The sequence below is a fragment of the Symphodus melops genome (assembly GCF_947650265.1).
Source record: "Symphodus melops genome assembly, chromosome: 6".
Lineage (NCBI taxonomy): Eukaryota > Metazoa > Chordata > Actinopteri > Labriformes > Labridae > Symphodus > Symphodus melops.
Genome location: NC_136696.1, coordinates 12,778,986 through 12,799,777, shown reverse-complemented (window position 1 = coordinate 12,799,777; position 20,792 = coordinate 12,778,986). Strand labels below are relative to the sequence as shown.

Genomic DNA, 20,792 nt, shown 5'->3' with positions numbered 1-20,792 from the left:
GAATGTTTTGTTTTTGTTTTACCAGAGAAGATAGGCAGTACCCCCCACAGGGCAGTTTTGCTCCTCTGTTTGCCTGACAAACAACAAACCCAACAGGTGTTGCAGCGATGAAAGCAGGCAAGCCATAACTTATTCTACTTGACCTAAAAAGCCTCTGACCACATGACCAGAAATGTGGTAAATCAAGGATGTATATTGGAGATGCTTTCCAAAAATAGAGAGAGGTTTGAAAGCAGAACGATTACAAGACTGATGCAGAGCTGGATAAACACTGCAGCTTCTGTATCCGCGACATAGCAACCTGTGTGCATATCTACTCTGGAAGGGGACAGCTCTCTTCAGTGTTTGGAATTTGGAATGGAATGCCAATGTTAAATGATATACATAGCCGAGCAAAACACAGTCACAACTCCATATAAAAAGAACTGAGTGTGACCCTTTATGAAAGATTTCAGTCAGTTTCTAACTCTGAACATTGCCTCTAACAAGGTTTCCACTGTACTCTCAGTTCATTTCAACACACCAAAGTGTAAAGCAAACTGTTTAAAAGACTGTGTTCATTAACAGCCTTAAATGAACGTATTTAGTTTTAAGGCTCGAAAACAAATCCTCATAAACCATTAGGACACTGATGGAGGTACATTTAACTGTTACTGTTAAAAGGAAAACCTCTTTACATTAGAGACAGTGAAGCTGCAGTTAATGGTCCCCAACAACAGGAAAAAAAACTTCATAAAATCTCCAATGTGCAAATAAATGCTGAAGCTAACTTTTGAACTTCAGTTACAACAAAAAAAAAAAAAAATAACTTATTCATGTTATGGTCTTTCTTTGTACAATTATTCTTATTACCTAGTGGAGGGGATTTTTTTTGTCCTTGTGTGCATATATTATGATAAAATTATTCCATTTATGTCTGCAAAATGTTTCCCTGCTCTTTAATTTAGGGTTAGTGTTAGGGTTTTCCCTTTCAAGCTCCAATGAATGAACTTCATTTCTTTAAATGTCTTCACCTATATTCTACTCAAAATCGGGCTTACTCTCAAGACCAGTCTTGAGACCACTTTTTAAAGGTCTCGGAATCATTTTTTCTTGTCTTGTACTCCATATTTTAAATCAAGACCATCACTTAGGATATTTTTCCATGTGATCATTACTGTTATTAGAATGAAAATACTGTATTCTAAAAGAACAAATCACTTCAATTCATTTCTAGTATCCCCTGTCACAGTCAAAGAGAATGACATACCTGCTAAAAACAAGTTGATGATTTTTCTTTGATATTTATGGTCTTGGGTCTTGTCTCGGTCTTGCCCTACCTGTGTCTTGGTCTTGGTCTTGGTCTTGACTAGGTCTCCGATCTCTTGTCTTGGTCCCAATTTATGTCGCTATAACACTTCCTACACTACCAATAGTTTTAAGTTAAGGTTGTCAGTCACAACCTGCTGTCATCTCAAAGTTACTGGAAACCTGTCATTTTTTTTGTCCCCACAGGGTCCCTTAGTGCTCCATAAAACAGACCATAAAAACCCTCACGGTTCACAATGACACATCTTTCTCTATTTCTGAGTGAGGCCAGCACTGGTGGTGATTCTTTACTTCTGACTCAACCTTCAAGTATCTGCTAGAGAGGCTGGTGTGTCATCAGATAAGGCAAAGATGAGGACAGAGTAAGATGACTGCAGGGCATCGCATTTTGGAATCAGGTATACGTGCCAGTTCTGCACAGAGACAAAGCAATTGGCCTCCCTCTCGGAGACAACATGACCCCTGGAGAACCACATTTTCCTGATAGATGAGCCGCAGTAATTTCAATTGGCCTCTTTGGACAGAATCAGCCCTCCAAAAGCTTGTTTATGGCTTCTGGCCTTGAGAGTATATGCAAGGATATATACACATGTGCATTAGCTGAAACACACACAAAAAACACCTGTACTAAAATACAGACTGAACATACATTCATTGACTTTCATGAACACATACAGTTTAACTTCAAATTGAGGAATCCATGCAATAACTGCTTACTAAAAACAACCATGGTGACTATGATTTCTGCATGATGTTAGTCCTTCCTGCCAATTTTTACATTGTTCTTTTATTTGTGGGGAAGTCCATACTAACTGCACAGATTTTTAACACTGTGCGTCCATGTGATGAGTGTGCTTTTCACAAGCCGCGTGTGATAGCCTCCTGGATTCACAACAAGCAGTTGTTGGTGGTGGGGGCTTGTGGGTGACAAGAGGTATTGATAAAATCATCCTTCACCCTGTGAACATTTCAGAGCGGCTGTGGGCAGAAAATGGCAGCTAACTACTCTTCAAGGATGTTACGATAGAGGAGTACGTCTGTAATACAGCTAGCTGTCACTCCGGTGTCTGTTTGAGGTCAGGGTTAGCATGCATCACTTTGAGTGTGACCGAGTCGTGCAGAGGTCATTCTGAGGCTGCGAACCCCCGAACATCGAGGCAGAAACGGTCTCCTTGTGATTGTGTTTGGTGCTGGAACATGTGAGATAAGAGGAGCATGACAAGCACACTGATGATATCGACAAACTAGAGGGAAAACTGGAGGCTATACAGTGTCAGCAAAGACAATAAAACAAAGAGCCTGTAAAGATTAAATGTGTGAATTTAGTCAGTGGGCTTTGAGTTTCATTCTTGCTGCTTCATAATCTGCATGGACTTGCAGTCCAGCAGGAGACTAATGACTGATGAATAGAATCAATACTGTTTCTGGGTTGTTTTTTTACACAAAACCACAGAGCTGAATTATACTACTCCACCGAGTCAATGAATTAAAAGAGAAGAACTAGAGGTCGGCACAAACAATACACCTCCATTTGCCTTCTCTGAACACCTGACTGCTCTTTACATCCGTTCACTGTTGACATGTTCAAGGACTCTCGCTTATAATATATTTCTGATTGATGTGTCAGTACACCTGAGTAACAGCAGCTACACTGAAGGTCAGCTCTACAGAGGATCTGCTGAGAGATGGTCAAGAGTCAGAAATTGCAGTATACACAGCAATAGTAACTATTGTTATAATAGTAAACAATAGGAGTGGGGGGACCTCTGGTGGTTTGGAAATAATGGATTATATAATGGATGCTTGATGGGAAGATTTATTTTATTTTATTTTTTTAATTTCAATAGACAAAACTACATTTAACCTGCAAACTCACACACACAAGGGAGAGCAATGCACATTTCACCTCACAACATTCACATTATTTGCTGCACTTTCTGCAATAATATTTCAAGACCACTAATTAATCCGGCTGACTCATTGCAAATGAAATAATGCAAGGGCAAAATTAACTAATAAAGAAGCTCAACATTCTAAAAAAAAACACAGAGGCCTTTAAAGCATATATTTAAAAGTTTCAGTTGTGATAGTCGTCTGATAAAGTCACGTTATGATAAAAAATGTTTCTCATTCAATCCAAGGTCTGTGACCCTCTGTTTTTCTTCAACGTGTTGCAGTATTAGTGAAAGCACAAACACAATCTTCTTTTCAGCTGGGCTGGATAAAATAAGGAAAACACACCATGAAAAGCAGCTATTCATGTGAGTCATTTCAAATGGGTTCTTATGCTTTTAAGCTCTGTGAGGGCATCTGACAGTCACCGCTTGTATATATTAGTTTCCAAAGCAACACGAGGAAACTGAAGAGTTATATAGACACCTGATAGACTGCGAAAAAAAACCCAAACTCATAACAACTCCAGAATAATTTACTATGACGGGGGATAATAGACAGAAAATTTACAACAACATATGTCCAATGCAGACATACTGCATCGTCAGCCTGGAGACGAATGCTAGCTGCAAAGAAAAGCAGCCTGACACTGCCACAGTATGGTTCACACCAAAAGTGGAACAGACATGTAGTGGAAGATACATGCATGAGTTGCAGCAGGACCGTTCACACCAGAGGCGTATTTCTCAGTGCACTTCAGTACCTCTCTATGAGATTTAAAAACAAAGTGTCTGACACAAAGGTGAAATGTCTTGTGAAACAGTGTGAGCAGAGGTACCAGTATCGAAGCACTGCTGAAAGTCATAAAGTTCCTCCTATTTTTCCTCTTCTATAACCTTATACCAGACTTTCTTTTTCATGTTCCTTTTACTCACTCGTGCATGAAAGTAGCCGCATGTCATTTCTCATTTACTGCTGTGCTGTGATTTGGCAAAGCCTATAAGACCCATGAAATATTTATCTGTCCTTGTCTATCAATCATACAATATTCACAACACTTTATTCTGAAGTTACAGAGAAGAGAGCTGTTTTGGAAATATGTTCCTATTCCTGGATATGCAGCAACGCAATAACTGCATATGTTGCACTGCATCCTGTTTGACAGTATGACTTCTGTCGTCATTGAATTTATATCGCTCCCTATCAGTCAACACAGTTGTGAAATGGCCTAACTTTTCGTCCGTATACAGTATCTCTTACCAAGAAAAGACACACTCATCAGTGAGGTGCAGAAAGGCTCGCCTTAAGAGGAGCCTGATCCCTGCAGTTATAGCGGCCCTAAACAAAAGGCCTTGCTGAACAGGCCAGAGTGGGAACTCCTGACTCTTGTGTAAATCTGTTTGTGTTATACTTTGTGTTTTGTGTATGTTCTTTGTGTGAATTGTCTGTTTGGTCAGTTATGGTGCTGTAAAAAAAAAAAGAATTTCCTCATTGTGGCAACAAAGTCAACAAAGTATTTTGACCAATTCTTCTGCAAAGGTTTTATATTGGTAAAGAGTCAAAGGATGCCAAAGTGATACCCAGAACAACATAGTCATTGGTTAACCATGGATGTGAATCTATAATAGTATGATGAGCCATTTCTTTGGAGTCATTGTGTTTATTAATCGGTGCACGATTAAGACATATCCAAAGAAAGTTAGGCTGGACCCAATGTGCAATATGGTGCTAATGCTTTCCCTTTATTTTCCAAAAAGATCATTAATCTAGACAAACTGCCAAGTCCTCTCAATGGATCATAAATTAATCACTTACGGATTGAACATGAAATAAATATATTTAGACTGTTGATGAAGCTCCTTTTGCTATAGTATGGTCAAACTATTCATTAGCGTTATACCCTGACTCCTGAGATGACATTTCAAAATGAATGTCGGAGTTGACTGCCCCTTCTTACTCTACATTTAAAGATGTATTTTCAGGTAGTAATTTAAAATGGACACAACATTATGTCCATAACAACTTGGAAGGTGGTTAAATCATTCGGTCCTTGAATAGCTTAAATAAATTGGAATAAATAAATAAAAGCGCACAGTTGTTTCCTTTAGCCATTCATTTACTTTTCTTGCAAAATCCCTTTCATGATCACAGGACGCAGGAGGCTTATCCCAGCCCACATGGGGCTGAAGACACGAAGCACAGTAGTGATTTATAGTTTCCAATCCACCAGAATTAGACACCTTTGGACTATGCTGTGTTCCCACACTTTAAGAAGTGTAGCAGCAGTAGTGTTCTGAGATAATAAGGATGATTTATATTGGCTGAAGGAGGCCGTTTTCAGGGAAAGACTGAGAGAAAAAAAAAAAAAAAACAGGACTAAAAAACTGTGGACTATGTTTCTTTCTCAAATGGTGGAAAATGATTTGGTGAAAAGAGTGATAGAGTATGCCATTTCTACTTCATGTCAACTAAAAAGGCTTAAGATTGTTTTTTCTTTTTCTTTTGCAGATGTGATCTCGGTTAACTTTTGAGTTCTATCTCATTCACTTCTTACCTGCCAATTCAATCACACTTCCAAAAGGTTCCTGTCATCCTCATGTTAACTTCCAATCCACCGTATCACTGTCCCTGAAAACACAAGAGTGAAAACTGTGAGAATACTTAACGGCAGATAACAGGTTTGCACTGATACAGTTCGTGGCCACTCTTGAGTGCAGCCCATGAATAATGCAGCATTTTGGAAAGATGATGATGCATCTACTTGGCTACCAAAAAAGACTTTTTTTTAAAACCCTAAGGAAAGAGTACATCTAATTCCAAATTCTCTTTACTGTTTCTAAATAATCATTGAGTCATCTTGTTAGTTTTCCTTTTAACTGCTTCCTCAGCAGTCTCTGCTTCTGCTGATCTTTTAGTGCAGTGGTTAACCTCAATCTCACAGGAGGGGCTTCACAGTATTCTACTGTACTGTAAATCCGAAGAGCTCGTTCCGGAGGGACAAGGGGACAGAGGAAACCATGAAGCCTTCCAAGCACTCCCTCGTAAGCACACAAATGTATCCTGTACACACAAAATCATGTACACATGACAGAGAGGACAGACCCTGCTGAATAAATTATAGAGGACAAAAGCTAACGGAAATAAAATTTCCCATCTCGCGTGCCCTCCATTAGTGCAGTGCTGCAACTAAGTGGATATAAGTGTGCCTTTCATTCATAGGAACACAGTTGTTTGGGCCTATCATGACCCCATCCTTTGGCTAATGATAAGGATTGTGTCTTATTCATTTACCCAGTGAATATTGTTTCATAGTAGAATGACAAGCATCTAGTAGTCACAACCATCCAGCAATACCCTACTCTGATGGCAACAAAATCTTTAAATTAGAAAATTAAAATTAAATCACGGTTGCTTTGAATGAACCTGTTAGAGAAAAAAAATAAACGTTTTGGGAAAAATGATTCAATAAAAAGTATTTGAAGTGCAATGATGTCACAGCTTTGGGACAGCTGTGGTTAAGTGGTAGTCTGTCATCTTTCAATAAGAAGGTCGGTAGTTCGATCCCCAGCTCCTGCAGCAACATGTTGATGTGTCCTCGGGCAAGACTGTTAACCCCAGTTGCTTCTGCTTCTGCATGTGTGTGTGTGTGTGTGTGTAGGTGTGTGTGTGTGTATGAATGGATTAGTTAATGGTGATGGACACTACATAGCAACCTCTGCAATCAGTGGTTGAATGTTTGTGAATGTGTAAATGTAACCTGCAGGGTAAAAAGTTCTTTGAGTACCCGGAGGACGAGCAAAGCTAAGCTATAGGAGCTTAAGGCCATTTACCATTTAAAGTCAGTGGAGACATCATGACTCTAAATGATGCAGTAACCTACTAATGCTTGGCCCACTCTTTATGTCTTTTTAAATAGTTTCTTTGCAGCAAGTACAACATAGAAAATATATTCTTCAGTCCGCTCCACAACTCTTCTGTATACATTTATAAATTCTACAGAATACTACAGAAAGATATACGGGAATATGATGGAACAATGACACTAACACAAATGAAAAAATAATTCCAAAGCTGTACGGGAAACATGTTTAGAAGATGACCTAGTTTATGTGATTGACAAAAGCTTTACAAATTGTCCAACAAAATGAAGTGCTGCACAACAAATTGAAAAAAAAAAAAAAAAAAAAGAAAAAACAAACTGCCCATCGCTCTGTGGCTGAAACTTCACAAAGAATAACAAATTATGCCCACAGATAGTGATGATGGATATGGGCTTTGCTGCTCTAATCATTATCATTGTTGTTATTATCAACAGCATCAATATTGCACCTCTCATACACACACAGGCACAAAACAGCCTCTGGCTTTCCTCCTACTTTGACAAAACACTTTATTATTCCATTTTTCAAAGCATGTCTGGAGCCAGTGTTGAACAATGTGTCTAAAAGATGTATGTTCTTTCTAATTAAAAGGAAAGAAGTGAAGCTACACTCAAACATTCAGGTAGTCGGGTCTGTTAGACACAGCTGCTGCTTCAATTTTATTCAATTATTTATACAATAAGGGAAGAGATGTGACAAAGTGTGATTCTATGTACAGTACATATTCTGTGTTTTATCATTTAACCACATCGTGACACTGTAGTACCATGGGATGACACAACTGATGACATGCATGACATGACATGTTTGTAGTGAACTAAAAGTGTTAAAATGATATAGAATGAGGCACTAGAAAATATATGGAATATGAAATATAGACACATTTTAGTAACTATATTTTCAAAATAAAATATACATTTCCATTGTGTAGCATCAGCAACACTACACTTTTTTCTTAGTCTTTTCACTTCTCAAGCATCCGTCCAATAAACTTCCTGTTCTATCCCTACAAGAACGAAAATCAAAGATCTACTGAGCCATTTGTTCTCCTCCTTTTTTTTTTTGTATCTCCGATGAACTCACAGCGATAAAGTCTCTCCCTTAAAGACTAGTGGTTCAACAAATCAAGACAAATGTTCATGCTTTATGCTCTAGATCACAGCTCTTTTTGACCCACAGGTCACACTTCATCACCTACTGGAAATGACCAGAAATGCACATCAGGCCAAATGATGTGGCTGCACGACCACAACATTCAATTAAGATCTTGGGTGGGGGGTGGTCAGTGTGGTTTGGCGGTGTGGTGAGTATAGGCTCCCAAAGGAGCAGTAAGTGCTGAAATCAGCTCAGCTGGGCCTGCCATTTGTCATTAACTAATGGCAAATCCATCTGTGTCTGGGAGAGGGTCCACACAAGACAGATACGGAAAAGGGGAACAAGGATGGATGTGTACAAACTGGTGAAATGTTAAATACTATTTCTATTGAAATAAACATTCGTTAAATGACTACACCATGATTCTTTAGTCCAACTGATTTTTCTGGTATAGTCAAAGAGATCACATCCAAAAGAAAAAAAACAAACATGAAATCTCAGATTTTTGCTTTTTCATGATGCGAATGCACAGAGAATTCAAGCCTTATTTTCCAATTATAAAAAAACAGTCATAGGAAGACGATGGCGACTCGATAAAACAAATTAACAGAATCTCACAGAGGCATTAAGATGGGATACAGTTATCTGGAACAAATAATTGCGATTTTGTAATTATCTCAATTACATGAACTGTGACTTAATTCAATTAGAATGCGGCTAAATCATTACTTTCATATGATTTTAATTAATACACGTCTAAGCTTTGTACGTCAATTGTGTGTAGACAATATGCGAGCTTACAGGGCTTTTCAAGCATATTCTGTTTATCTGTCTGTGTGAGTGTGTGTGCATGTTTGTCCATGGCAGCTTGTGTCTGCACTGTATTATAAATTTATATATCACTGTCTCACTGTGACTGACAACCAGACTTTATGGATTTTCAGACACATGGATCCATGTGTCATTTAGCTGAAACGATTCAGAAACAGTGGACTTTTTTTTTGCCAGATTTTGTTATTTGCAAACGACAAAATGGCATGAGGTGAGATTGATTTGAGTCTAACGTTAAACATTACAAAAGAAAAGAAATAGCCATTTGGATGGCTTACAACAGCAATGACTGATTCAAAGCAGTCTAACACATGTCGAATTGTGTTTAACTTAAAATCAGTCAGCTCTTGATCGTGTTCGTTTTTAACCAAGGCTTCTACAGCCTCAGACAGCACAACCATTTAAATGTGTGCTGCACCAAAGGGAAACTTAGAGAAACTCGCTGCAGAGTGGAATTAGTGCAATCAGGGGAGATATGGAATTAATATGTCTGATTAAGTGCCTGACTGAGTTAGCATTTAGAGTCCAAAGAGAGTTCAAACAGGGATATGAGATTATGCAGGATCTGTGCAAAGGAAGAAAGGCTGAACATTTCAACTATAAAGAGAAATATAGCAAAAAGCACTGAAAAGGAAGGAGGTAAAATGATGACAATTTTTGATTGGCTCTTTGATTTACTCAGGCCAGTCCCTTATCTTTGATTAATCATTCTTGACAAGAAAATGTCCCGCTATTCATCTGCCATTGAAATGGATTCTGGATGATCATGGTGAAATGATGTCTAAGGTTTCCAAATTTTACACACCATCTGTCAGTCGCTCATGATGGGTGAGGTAATTGGTTTGGCCCCATCAAAAATGTAAGCCTTTTTGACTCAGACATTGTGGTCTGCTTTCATCAAAACCTTGTCATGATGGATAAAAGACCTATAAGAAGATCCCTACATGGATGAGAGACTTTCAGAATGACACAAAAGAGGATCCATTCAGAGTGGAGGCAAATACGGACACAATATCGAACTCAAATGGAGGAGGGAGAGTCAGGCAAAAGGTAGCATGAGGAGAAGCATGGAAGATGAAAGACACAGAGTGCATGCTTATCCCCAGAGAGGGGAAGGAAGAGAAGTAAATTACCAATATCAAATCTCTACCTTGAAATATCTGACTCTTTTATGAAAGGCTGGCAAAAGCTTTAGAAGAAAACTTCATGAGAATGGATGTCATGCAACCATTTGGGGTAAAAAAAAAAAAATAGCCTACCATGCTGAGCAAAAAGCACATGTAATAGAATTTTACAAAAATACAGTATAACTTAGTCTGCTTATGAGGAACAAAACAAAATAAGTCCAAAAAAGAGAACATGTGAAATGGAAGAAGGCGAGATGAGGAGGAACAAACACAGTGCTGCAAAACCTTGGAGTGGCAAACAAGGAGAACCTGAATTAAGAAGAAAAGCCAAAGTGATATATGGAACTCTTTTTTCGTGGATTAGTGTGCTATGAGGTGAGAGAAACATGAGATAAATGAAAGAAGAGGAGATAGGATGGCTGGAGAATTCTTTTTTAGGGGGGGATTATCATTAATTTCATTTCCTGGTGTGATGGACATCATGGTGAGTCACTGGATATGTCTGTCTCCTTGAGATGAGTGCTGATGTGACTAGCATGCTGCACTTTCAAAGGAACATGGTAAACGAGATAAATATTTTTTTTCATTTCCACCCTGTGGTTCTCTCTTCAGACTTCACTCATTTGTCTCTATCTTCAGGAATAAAATACTGGGCTTCAAATGTTGGACACTTAAAGATTCATGCCTGTTTCTAATTATGCTATAAAACCAACTCTGAAAATCTGGATCATGAAGTATTTAAACACTAAGAGCATGCAACTCCATACAATATTAAATGGTCTGTTGTGTCAGAACAAGCATTGTCACTTCAGTCATTATCAAGAACGCCTGCAAAATCAAAATGTTGTTGAACAGGACCAATAACTCAACAACAACTGGATTTACAACACATTCCTTCATGGTTCAGGTGATGATCTCAGTTCTTTGGGGACATTTTCTTTACATCTTCGGAAGTTCAAATTTCACCCTGCATATTTTCAAAGGATGAACTCATTTTGGTAATCCAAAGAAGTTTTGCTTGTATTAATATCAAGCCCAAGTGTCAGGTGGTTCACCAAAAAAATACTTTAAAGTGTCCTCAAAACAGTTTTTTTTATTTTTATTTTTTTAACAAAGCCTTCCACAGAGGATAGACCTGTCCCATTTCAGATGCATCATAAGTGTTTTCCCTTCAAAGAAATCTCATTTTGAATATAAGATGCATTAAAATAAAAACACAATTTGACTTATTTTAAATGGCAGTAAATAATCGTGGTCTCTTGACTATGAATCTTGTTTAAAGATAACAGCATTTCTTTGTTACATCCTGAGAAATAAGGCTTAACTTGCAGGTGTGTCGTGGTTGCATGAAGGAAATAAACGTGAAACCATTCACCCCTTCTGAGCAAACTTGGACAACTTCTTAATAACTGCATCTTCTGACTTTAGTGATCCCATGAGCTTTCCTGTTCTGCCCTCCTTTAACCTAGAAAATGAAAAACATAGGATTCATACTGCAATATGCTAAATATATTCATGATTCCACAGAGATAAACCTATTTAGCTTTCATTATCCTGACATGTTTGCGACACAAGACCCCGAGGACAAACTCAACATTAAACATTTTCTTCACCAAGTTCTTTTAAGTTGTACGTTTTGATGACGATAGTTAACAGTTACCAGAGACAGCTGCGGGGCTTTAGACTTTGCTGTTTGTTTAATTAATGTGTGCATCTACACCATTGTCTTTACAGTATGCCTGCTTGTCATGTTTTTGATGATGATTCTGCTTTGAAGAAACTGACTCATCTCCTATCTTCTCATGCTACTATACTAGCTGAAAAAATGAAAAATAAATGGGTGCAACCAAAAGTGCATGCATCTCATTTTTACTCAAAATCCATCTGCACACATTTTTCGTGTGACGAAAATCGCAAAAGACATCATAACTCAGCTGTGAACCGTGCAAGAGGGATGGAAACAGACGTGTAGCTAGCTCATTCTTTGTTGGGCTCGACGCGTGGGACCTTAAGCGGATTTACAGCACGATATCAGTCCGAAGCAGAGCGTTCATTACAGGTATCAGGAGCTCAAGTTGATAACAGAGTTAAGAAAGAAAGTGCTGACATGCTACCAGAGAGAAGAGGTAATATAAAGTTCAGATTAAAAAGCTGAATATTATCATGCAAAACTCAGGCAAGGAAAAGAAGAGATAAATGGGAAGAAGAGAAACTGAGCATCTGTATCAGAATATAAATGTGTCTTCTTGAGCCATGTTATAAAACTGAAATGTAAGGGAGGAACCTGTTTCCAATTTTCCCCCAAGGGATTATGACAACATATGAATAAGTGAGGCACGGACTTAGCTGTTTGCTGCCTGCAACCATAGTGGAATTAGATTAAAAACAAAGTGGAGTTTTATTTTGACATGTGCAAAGTAGACATTCAAACCCTGACATACACATAAGAGACATCCTTTTTCCTCTGCTCATATTTTTGCATGAAAGCCCAGGGAGGAGCATCAGATAGCAACCATCGCTCGTCATGCTCAATCGGCCATGAGTATCTCTCTCTCCTGACGAGGCCATCAGCCTGACAGCACTTTCCAGAACAATCTTCCACCAGACCATTCTTAGGCTTCAGTGCCTGGTAGCACCAGCTGCTATGCTCCGCCAGTCGTGCTCGCACTCTGAGCAAATGCTCCGTGTGCGGAAGAGATAGATAAATAAATGTTCAAGTAAATGTCCAAATGTACAAAAGATTTACGTTACTGTGTATTTTGAGACAGGGTGATATCACATGATTGAGGTTGACATTTACTCCATGGATGAAAGTGGAATGACGAACCACTACCCTACCTCGGTTTGTGAGTCGCATTGTAGCCAATAGAGCGTAGATTGACAGAAATATAGATGAAGAACTTAACAAAGGGTAATTGATAGTCCTGTTTTTAAAGTTTGTTCACTTTACTGTTCACAAAGAGGGTTATTGTGCATTATCAGAATAAGCTATACGAAAATGTGCATAAAAAGTAAAACTCTTTCTTACTTCTTCTAAGAAGTAGTGGATCGAAATATGTGAAGGCCATGTGTACTCCACTGTTTTTACTGAGGGTTTTATATCAATACATGAATCATTTATGCATCCTTTCCTTGTGCAAAATCAGCATGTTGGTCATCATCATCCTCAGTAAATATGGACAAAGTGTGATGTATTTGGGGGAATAATATTGAGTTAAAGACGGGGGATAGAGAGATTAATACATGGAAAGCGAACACAGCTCTTGGGAAAGCGCTCTTTCTTTCTCAAAGGAGAGGGTGGCCATCTGAAGAGGTTATTTATTTTTCATCTGGAAATGGATACTGAAGAGCGGTAGGGGGAGAGCCCCAGTGGAATTACTGACTGGAGATGTAGCCTCCTGGGGGCGACTGTCTCTCTCGTCTCCCTCTTTCCCCTTCTCCCGCTCACTTTCCATCTCCCACCTTTCTGATCTTCACCGAAGAGCTGCCACTGTCTCTCTGGGAGAAGAAGAAAGATGAGAAGGAAAAAAAAAAAAAAAACACAAGAGCTGCTCATTCTCAATCCCATCTTTGCCTGCCTCACAGTCAAACTCGATTCTTCCCACATGCAGTCTTGCACAGCTCTGCTCTGCTGTGCTCAGCTGTAACTGTGTTGGGCAGGCTGAGCCGAGTTGTTCTACAGGCTCCTCCCAGGTTTGTGTGTCTCTACGTGGGATGCATAGCTTCTTATCCCAGCCCTCCTCATTAACAGCATTCCCATCACACTCCAGTCATTAAAAGAGCCACTTGTCCTCCCCCATCCCCTCTGGTGTTTTCCTTTCATCCTTCCTTTTTCTGTGCGCGGATGAACCCGTGACGTGAATGTCTTGGATGACACCTTTACTCCATCAGGACCGGAGTGAATTATTGGGAGGCAGAGAAGTGGGGCTCCGTAAGCTTTGTAAGGCTGCCTCTCCATGGCTTGTTCCAGGCACTCTTGTGTTGTCGTGGGAGCTCATGAAAGGCCGCCTTCCTGCTCCCTATTTCTCTTAATGAACAAAGGTGTCAAATGCATCCTTACATTCAGGCCGTTTGGGAGGTTCCCCGTGGCTGCAAAAAGTCAAGATGCTAAAAATATAGAGTGCCGGAGCAAATATGCAAGGGGGCTCATTCTTTCATTGGCCTATGTGAGGTAATCCTAGCATCCAGGGAGGGATCCAGCTCCTGTGTCAGCACAGGTTGTGAGGAAGCACATAATTAAGATGACACTGTTGCCCCAGTACAGTAAAGTGCTCCTCCGCAGATCAGCTCCTCTGTAAGAATCCTTACCTGGCGAGTGCGTGGTACCCCTGGAGTTCACCATTTCCACATGACTTCTTTCCAAAGTCAGACTGATGTGCTACAACACAAACACTATCTCCACTATCTCGTTTTAAAAGCGGCATAGAAGTAAATACAGTATTAGTGATGATTAAATTAACACATACTTTGACGATTCTACAAAGGGAAGACAAGTAAGAACCAGCATGTATAGTAGAGTAGGGTCTGTGAAGGGACGCTATCTTCATTATTTCTCAAATAGAAACAAGCCCAGCTGCTGCTAATCTCATTCACAACAGTAAGGAGAAAATGGACTTGCCGCCTCTCAATGCCACAAGCTAATAAGGGATGGAGAAGAAATCAAATTTGCCCCCGTTCCTCCAAACACCCCATGCAATAACCTCCTTATTTTCTCCCCCTTCTCCTTTTTTTTGTCTCTTCCTCCCCTCTAATTCCTTTTCACTCCATCCCCCTCCCAGTTAACTTCATTGGGTATGAAGTCAATGCTGAGGATGCAGGACTAAAGAGAAACCAGCATCAATTAGACTCTTAAGTACACTTTATGTTTTTGTCGCCCCACCTCCACCCATGCCAAATGTAATTACTCCATAAATAAAAACAAGAGCTATGGGAAAGCACTGAACTTTAATTATCGAAGCAAAACCTCAGCATGGGTCAGTGCTCTTTTCCCTCTCATTCACTGTGAGCTCACATGCAGCACACGTGCTGGCTTTGATCTGCTCGCTCACGGATGCAGATTTCATAAAATCAGTCTCTCTTTGAAATGAAAGCTGTATGCTTGTAAAAATCTTTTTTTTTAATTTTTTTTATTAAAACGTATTTTCTCGCACGTCCTTTTCTTTGCTTGGTTATCACTAACTGTATGCTAAAAAGAAAATGATCAAACTGCTTTGATAACTCAGCTGAACACTGGAGACACAGTGGGAAACAAATTAGACATGATAACTGCGATTGTGTTTCCCCTCTATGTCCCTTGGATAGATGGGGTGATGTGTGTCTGTGAGAGGGCAAGACAGAGTGAGACAGAGGGGGGAGAGAAAGTGTGAGACAGCAGCTGTGATTCTCCTCTTTTTCTTTTTTGGGAGGACTGCCAGGTCAGATGGCGTGGCACGACGTGACCTGTGTAAAATGTTGCTGTCGCTTGCCAGAGCTTTCTTTTTAAATTGCCATGGGTACATTTCCCAAGACCTGGACTCACAAATATGTGCACGATCTGGATGGAATACCCTCAGTATCCTTTAGTTTAAATCCATGTATCCCTTATCCAGAGTAAGCTTGAGAAATGTTTTTGCATAAAGCATTTCATGGCTGAATAATGGCAACAAAACGTCAAACTAGAAGTAAAGGTTATTAGCTTTTTATTCTGCTTTTTTCTTTCTTTTTTTTTTACAAGGCCTTTTTTCTCACTGTGCTGTTCCAATAAATAACAGGTCTCAGGAATCATTAAGGAAAACCTCTGATTATTCTCCATTATTTGTAGTGTCTCAACCAACGTTGCTGGGTTGTACACAAAGTGCATTCTTGAATCTAAATACAGTATTTAAACACTGAGCAAGGCTAGTTGGCTTCATCAGTAAAGAGCACTCCAGGATATCAAGGACATCAAGCAAAATGAGAGCGACGGTATGAAAAAGGAAGCGAGATGAGAGGATAAAGTAGGTCATCAGTCTGCTCTCACAGGTCACAAGATAAGCTCGCTGAAATATCCTTGTTTACACGCTGTGTTCAAATTCGGATATTGACGACCTTTACTTTCTAATGGAGTTGAGTTTTTAATTATTTATGGGTCCAGGCAACAATATTTGATAACAGATTACTATGATAACTTCGTCTGTGAACATTACAGTTGATTTAAGTCTTTTGACGCTATCTTAAAAATGAGATAATATTTGATTTGATTCGATTTCAGGAGTATCGACTGTAGTTTGATTTCTTTCTGATTCAGGGTTTTGCTCCACAAGATTTTTTGCTTGGAGATACCATCAATAGAGGATTATTGCTAGAAATAAATATTCAAGTAAAACTTAGAAGACATGAAGAGGAGGTTTCAAAGACTAGATTATCTGAGTCATCCCAAAAATGTACGATTCCAAATAAGAAACGTCTCTTCCTTCTCCTTCCTCCACTCTGATTTGGTTAAAAATCCATTAGATTAATGGAACTATTCCTAAATGTTAACCCAACATGCGTGTTTGGCATGAAGGAAGGGGGCCGTAGTTGGGCATCAACAAAGCTGATAGTTTCCTAAACGTTACCATACTTTAGGGAAAAGAAATAAATCTTATTTGTTTTAATAATAATATAACATGATCTCTGAGCCCATGTGCTGAGGCTTTAGTCGCCTCCAGTTTGACTCCAAACCCCCAAACATTGACGCTTGTCACTTCCTATTTTCTCCTCTGTGTCCTACTCTATCCTGTCCTCCTCTGTGTTAAAAAAGAATATATTTAACATGTTGACAATCATCTAACTGGGAATTAAAATGAACCTTTCTTGGTTCCAGTTGCTTAGAACAATACACAAGAGCATTTGATGACTTCTCCTGATTGGACTTTTTTTTTTAACTCTTTATTCTTTTCATGTCTTCTCACCATTCTTTAAATACTAATTTACTTTTTAAAAGTTAATGGTTGCGGTTCAGTGTGGATGAGGTACAGCTTTTGATTGAGTATGAGTTAGTTGAGTATGTGGTACTTAGCTTTGAACCACTTCAGTGACAAATAGTCTCTGGATGAACCAAAGAGATACATCCTAACATGTGGAAACATTCGTTCTTCCATCTCTCATAGAGTCTCATAGTGTCCTTTGATTACTTAGAGCAGGAAATGACGCATGCAAAATATTCTCACACATGCACCATCCTCTGATTTTCTTGTTGAAAATGGCCTGTTATACAATTGAACTACAGTGAATCATTATACGTCGGTGTCGTCTCCTGGCAGTTTACATAACCAAGATTTAATAATAGAACAAGTGCACGGATGCTCTCCCACAATACTACTGGTGCTCTCTGACCAAGAATTGTACTCAGGTTTGTAGCTCTATTTCCAGAATGATTCAGGTGGAGAGCCATAGAAAACCACTGAGAAATAAATACAGTGAGAGAGAAAGAGAGAGAGAGAGAGAAAGAGAGAGAGAGAGAGAGAGAGAGAGAGAGAGAGATGAAACGAACTGAGGAAGTACATTTCCCCTGCCACATGCCTGCCGCTCACCCTGCCGAGTCACAAGCGTCTTGGCCTCTGTGGTTTTACAGATGCAGAAATGTCCCAGGGGCTTGTGAATTTAATTTGGCATCAAAAAGCATGAATCAAAACAACACAGTACACAGCTTTGTTTCAGATTTGCTCATGAGACAGGGTGCTGGTTCAGTCTGAACTTGAACACAGATCCCATTACAGAAGAAGCCCGAGCACTCAGTGATACAAGCTGTACACAGCACTCAGAACTGCGCCTGCAACAAAGCGTCGTTAGAGAGTGTGACTTCAGCCAGTTATCTTACATACTGCGTGTTGTGAAGAGAACAAACTGACACACACACAAACACACCAGCACACGCAGTATAACTATGTGACTGGTTTACAAATGAACAGGAAGGCATTACAGATTCCAGTGTGCCTTTAGATCTCAGCCCACGCTCTAAGTTTAAATTCACAAATGATTTGCCTTTCTTGACCAGCCTTTCACGAATAAAAGATCTGTTATATGTATGACGGTTCAAATGTTCAAAGGGTGTGTTTTTGTGTAGGACTTGGCAACGGTTTACCTTGTTTCCTGGCAAATTACTGGCGGACAAATTACAGAGCTTCAGCTGGAGACGAACAAAAGCCTGACTGAGGGACACGCTCAGCTGGCAGACATTTAACTTTAGCTGGAGAACCCGACAGTGCATGCGTTTGTGTGTGTGCATGTGTGTAAGAGCGAGCCGAAGAAAGAGACTTCATGTTAGCAGTCACATCACATCACAGTTTGCAACCACATTGATTAAGAGAGCCACCATGCAGACTAATTTGGGCATGGAGCAGACTAAACGATCACTTTCAGCTGCTGATTTTGTGAGAGACTTAATTGTTTTCCTGCACGTAAACACAAGAAGACAGAGTGTTCGTTTTTTCTATGCGGCTCTAATACTTCTATTGATGTTGTTCATGTTGGCATTGGCTGAATAACGTATGCAGCATGCATGTGTGGTTACAACCCTGTAGACATGTATAGTAATGTGTGTGTGTGTGTGTGTGTGTGTGCGTGTGTGTGTGTGTGTGTGTATGCCTGCCTATCTCTGTGTTGTTAAAGAAATGTCGAATTACATGTTGCTGTGTTTGTGTGCGTGTGTGTGTGTGGGGGGGTTATTTATCTCTCTCTATTTGAGGATGCAGTCCTTTGAGAGACTGCAAGCAAATTCTATTGTAAACTCAGAGCTACTGAGGGATTGCAAGAGCCAAAGCCATCCATCAGAGCTGGACATCTCCCCCATATGCAAACAAATAAATTAGTGCACTTGCCTCCCACCGGGCCCTCGACACTGCAGAGTAAAATAGGGTGCACTGATGTAAGCAGAGAGGTGAAGGAACGCTGTATAATAAGATGAAGATTAGAAAACCCTCTTGTGGCCCCGGAAGGAAAACGACAGGCAAATGTAAGGATAAATGAAGAATAAGGTCAAGTGAATTGGATCTGTGAAAATGAGAGAAGGCCGGGACAGAGCGTTAAAACTCTTCACCTCTTTTGAAGTGTATCGTGCTGAAGACAGTGTCGCTCGTAAGATCTGTGGTTATCCTTTAAAGGGTCTGTAATCACTGGAAGTGGGTGCATGAGAACCACACAGCTGTGTGATGCTTTTTCTTCTTTGCGACAGCGCACTGCTGTCGGCCTCTAGGAATGATTAACCCAGAAGGGCTTAATATAGAAAGAGAGGAAGGAATAGATGGGAGAGAAGGATGTGCAGGGAAGAGAGGAGGGCGTAGAGGACGTTATTGTTTTCTGTGGAGAGTGTACTCTTTACCTCTGCACATGCAAGCATCGGTCGCCACCATTAAGCAATCTGTGTGCTAATTAATCATGCACTATAATCAGTCAAAGGGGGTGATTCACTGTGTGTTTGTGTGTGCATCATGTGTGTTAGGAAGAAGGAAAGCACTAAGAATGAAAGAGACAGACTGTATGTTATTTGCTGTTGCAGTGTTATTGTCTGTGGTTACAATGTTCATGCAATCAGGTTTGACATTTAGAGTATCCAGTGCATCTGCTTTCCAAATTGCTTCTTTGCAAAACACAATACAGAGTTCAATGTATGTTTTTTTGCCTTTTTAGTTATTATTTTATCTCTTCTATAAACTAGTTTTATTGATTACATCCATCTGGATAACTGAATCCATTTCTTGAAATGGTTAGTCGTTGAAATCAGAGCAATGACCAAAGCATAGTACATGTCTGGTCTCTGGCTGAGCATAAAAATCTACAGGGTTGCAGTTAAAAAATGAGTAGTAGCATTCACAGTGATTGGAGAAGGATTGCCTGCATTGCCACCAAGAAGAACAATCAGGATCTGCAGCTATTCAGGCTAATTGTGACACGGTGGCAATGGCAGCAGGGGTGGGCCGGGTTAGCATCTGACACAGAACACCAGCCAAGCACACTAGCTCACATACAGCCATCAGCACTAATCTCCTGCTATGTGCTAACAATAGCACTGATGTGCTTGCGTTCTGCAGTAGCTTTGCTCTCCCCCAAGCCTGCCTTGTTTGTGCGATGCCCCAGCAGCCAGCCGTCTTTAGCCTTCCCATTACCAAGGAACAGTGGAGCTGAAATCAGCCAGGGTATTGTCACCCTCCTGCAATGGCTGAGTGATTGAAGGCACACACATGTTACTGGATTTAGCAGCACATGAGCTGGGAAATGTGGTGAATGTGGCTAAACCAATTACTTTTCATAAAGGACACTGAGATTAGCAAAAGAGAAAAAAAAAGTAAGGTAGGATAATGGAGAGAAGAGGGTAAGATTTAGAGCTTACTCAGTGGACAGGATGTAAGACTAAAAAAGAGGGGGACGAAAATAAAGACAAAGAGAGAGGGGGGAGAAAAAAGCAACCTTTAAACACATTATTTTTCAATCATTACTGTAACAGTAATGATTCAGATGGTTCAATGGTTCAAAATGCATGCCCTCTTTATCATTGCTTTGTTTCTTACTGTATTATACACAGGAGCTCCATATTGGAGGACCAATATCTTTTACTTTAACAATTCAACTTTTGGAGAGAACATTGTTTTTTGTAAAGGGTACACACATCATACAACAAGAGCTTCCATAGATGAAGTTGGACTGATGTTTGTGTCTCTTT

The 20,792-nt window shown here is 39.8% G+C and overlaps 1 protein-coding gene across 3 annotated transcripts in view; it reads right to left on the bottom strand.

Moving 5' to 3' along the window:
* Positions 1–20,792, bottom strand: part of lrrc4ca (leucine rich repeat containing 4C-a) — a 167,182-nt gene that overhangs the window by 14,828 nt on the left and 131,562 nt on the right. For all 3 annotated transcript variants that reach the window (XM_079347034.1, XM_079347035.1, XM_079347033.1), the window contains one exon: positions 5,756–5,829. The gene's annotated coding sequence lies outside the window, so the exon portion shown is untranslated. The remainder of the gene's footprint in view (positions 1–5,755; positions 5,830–20,792) is intronic.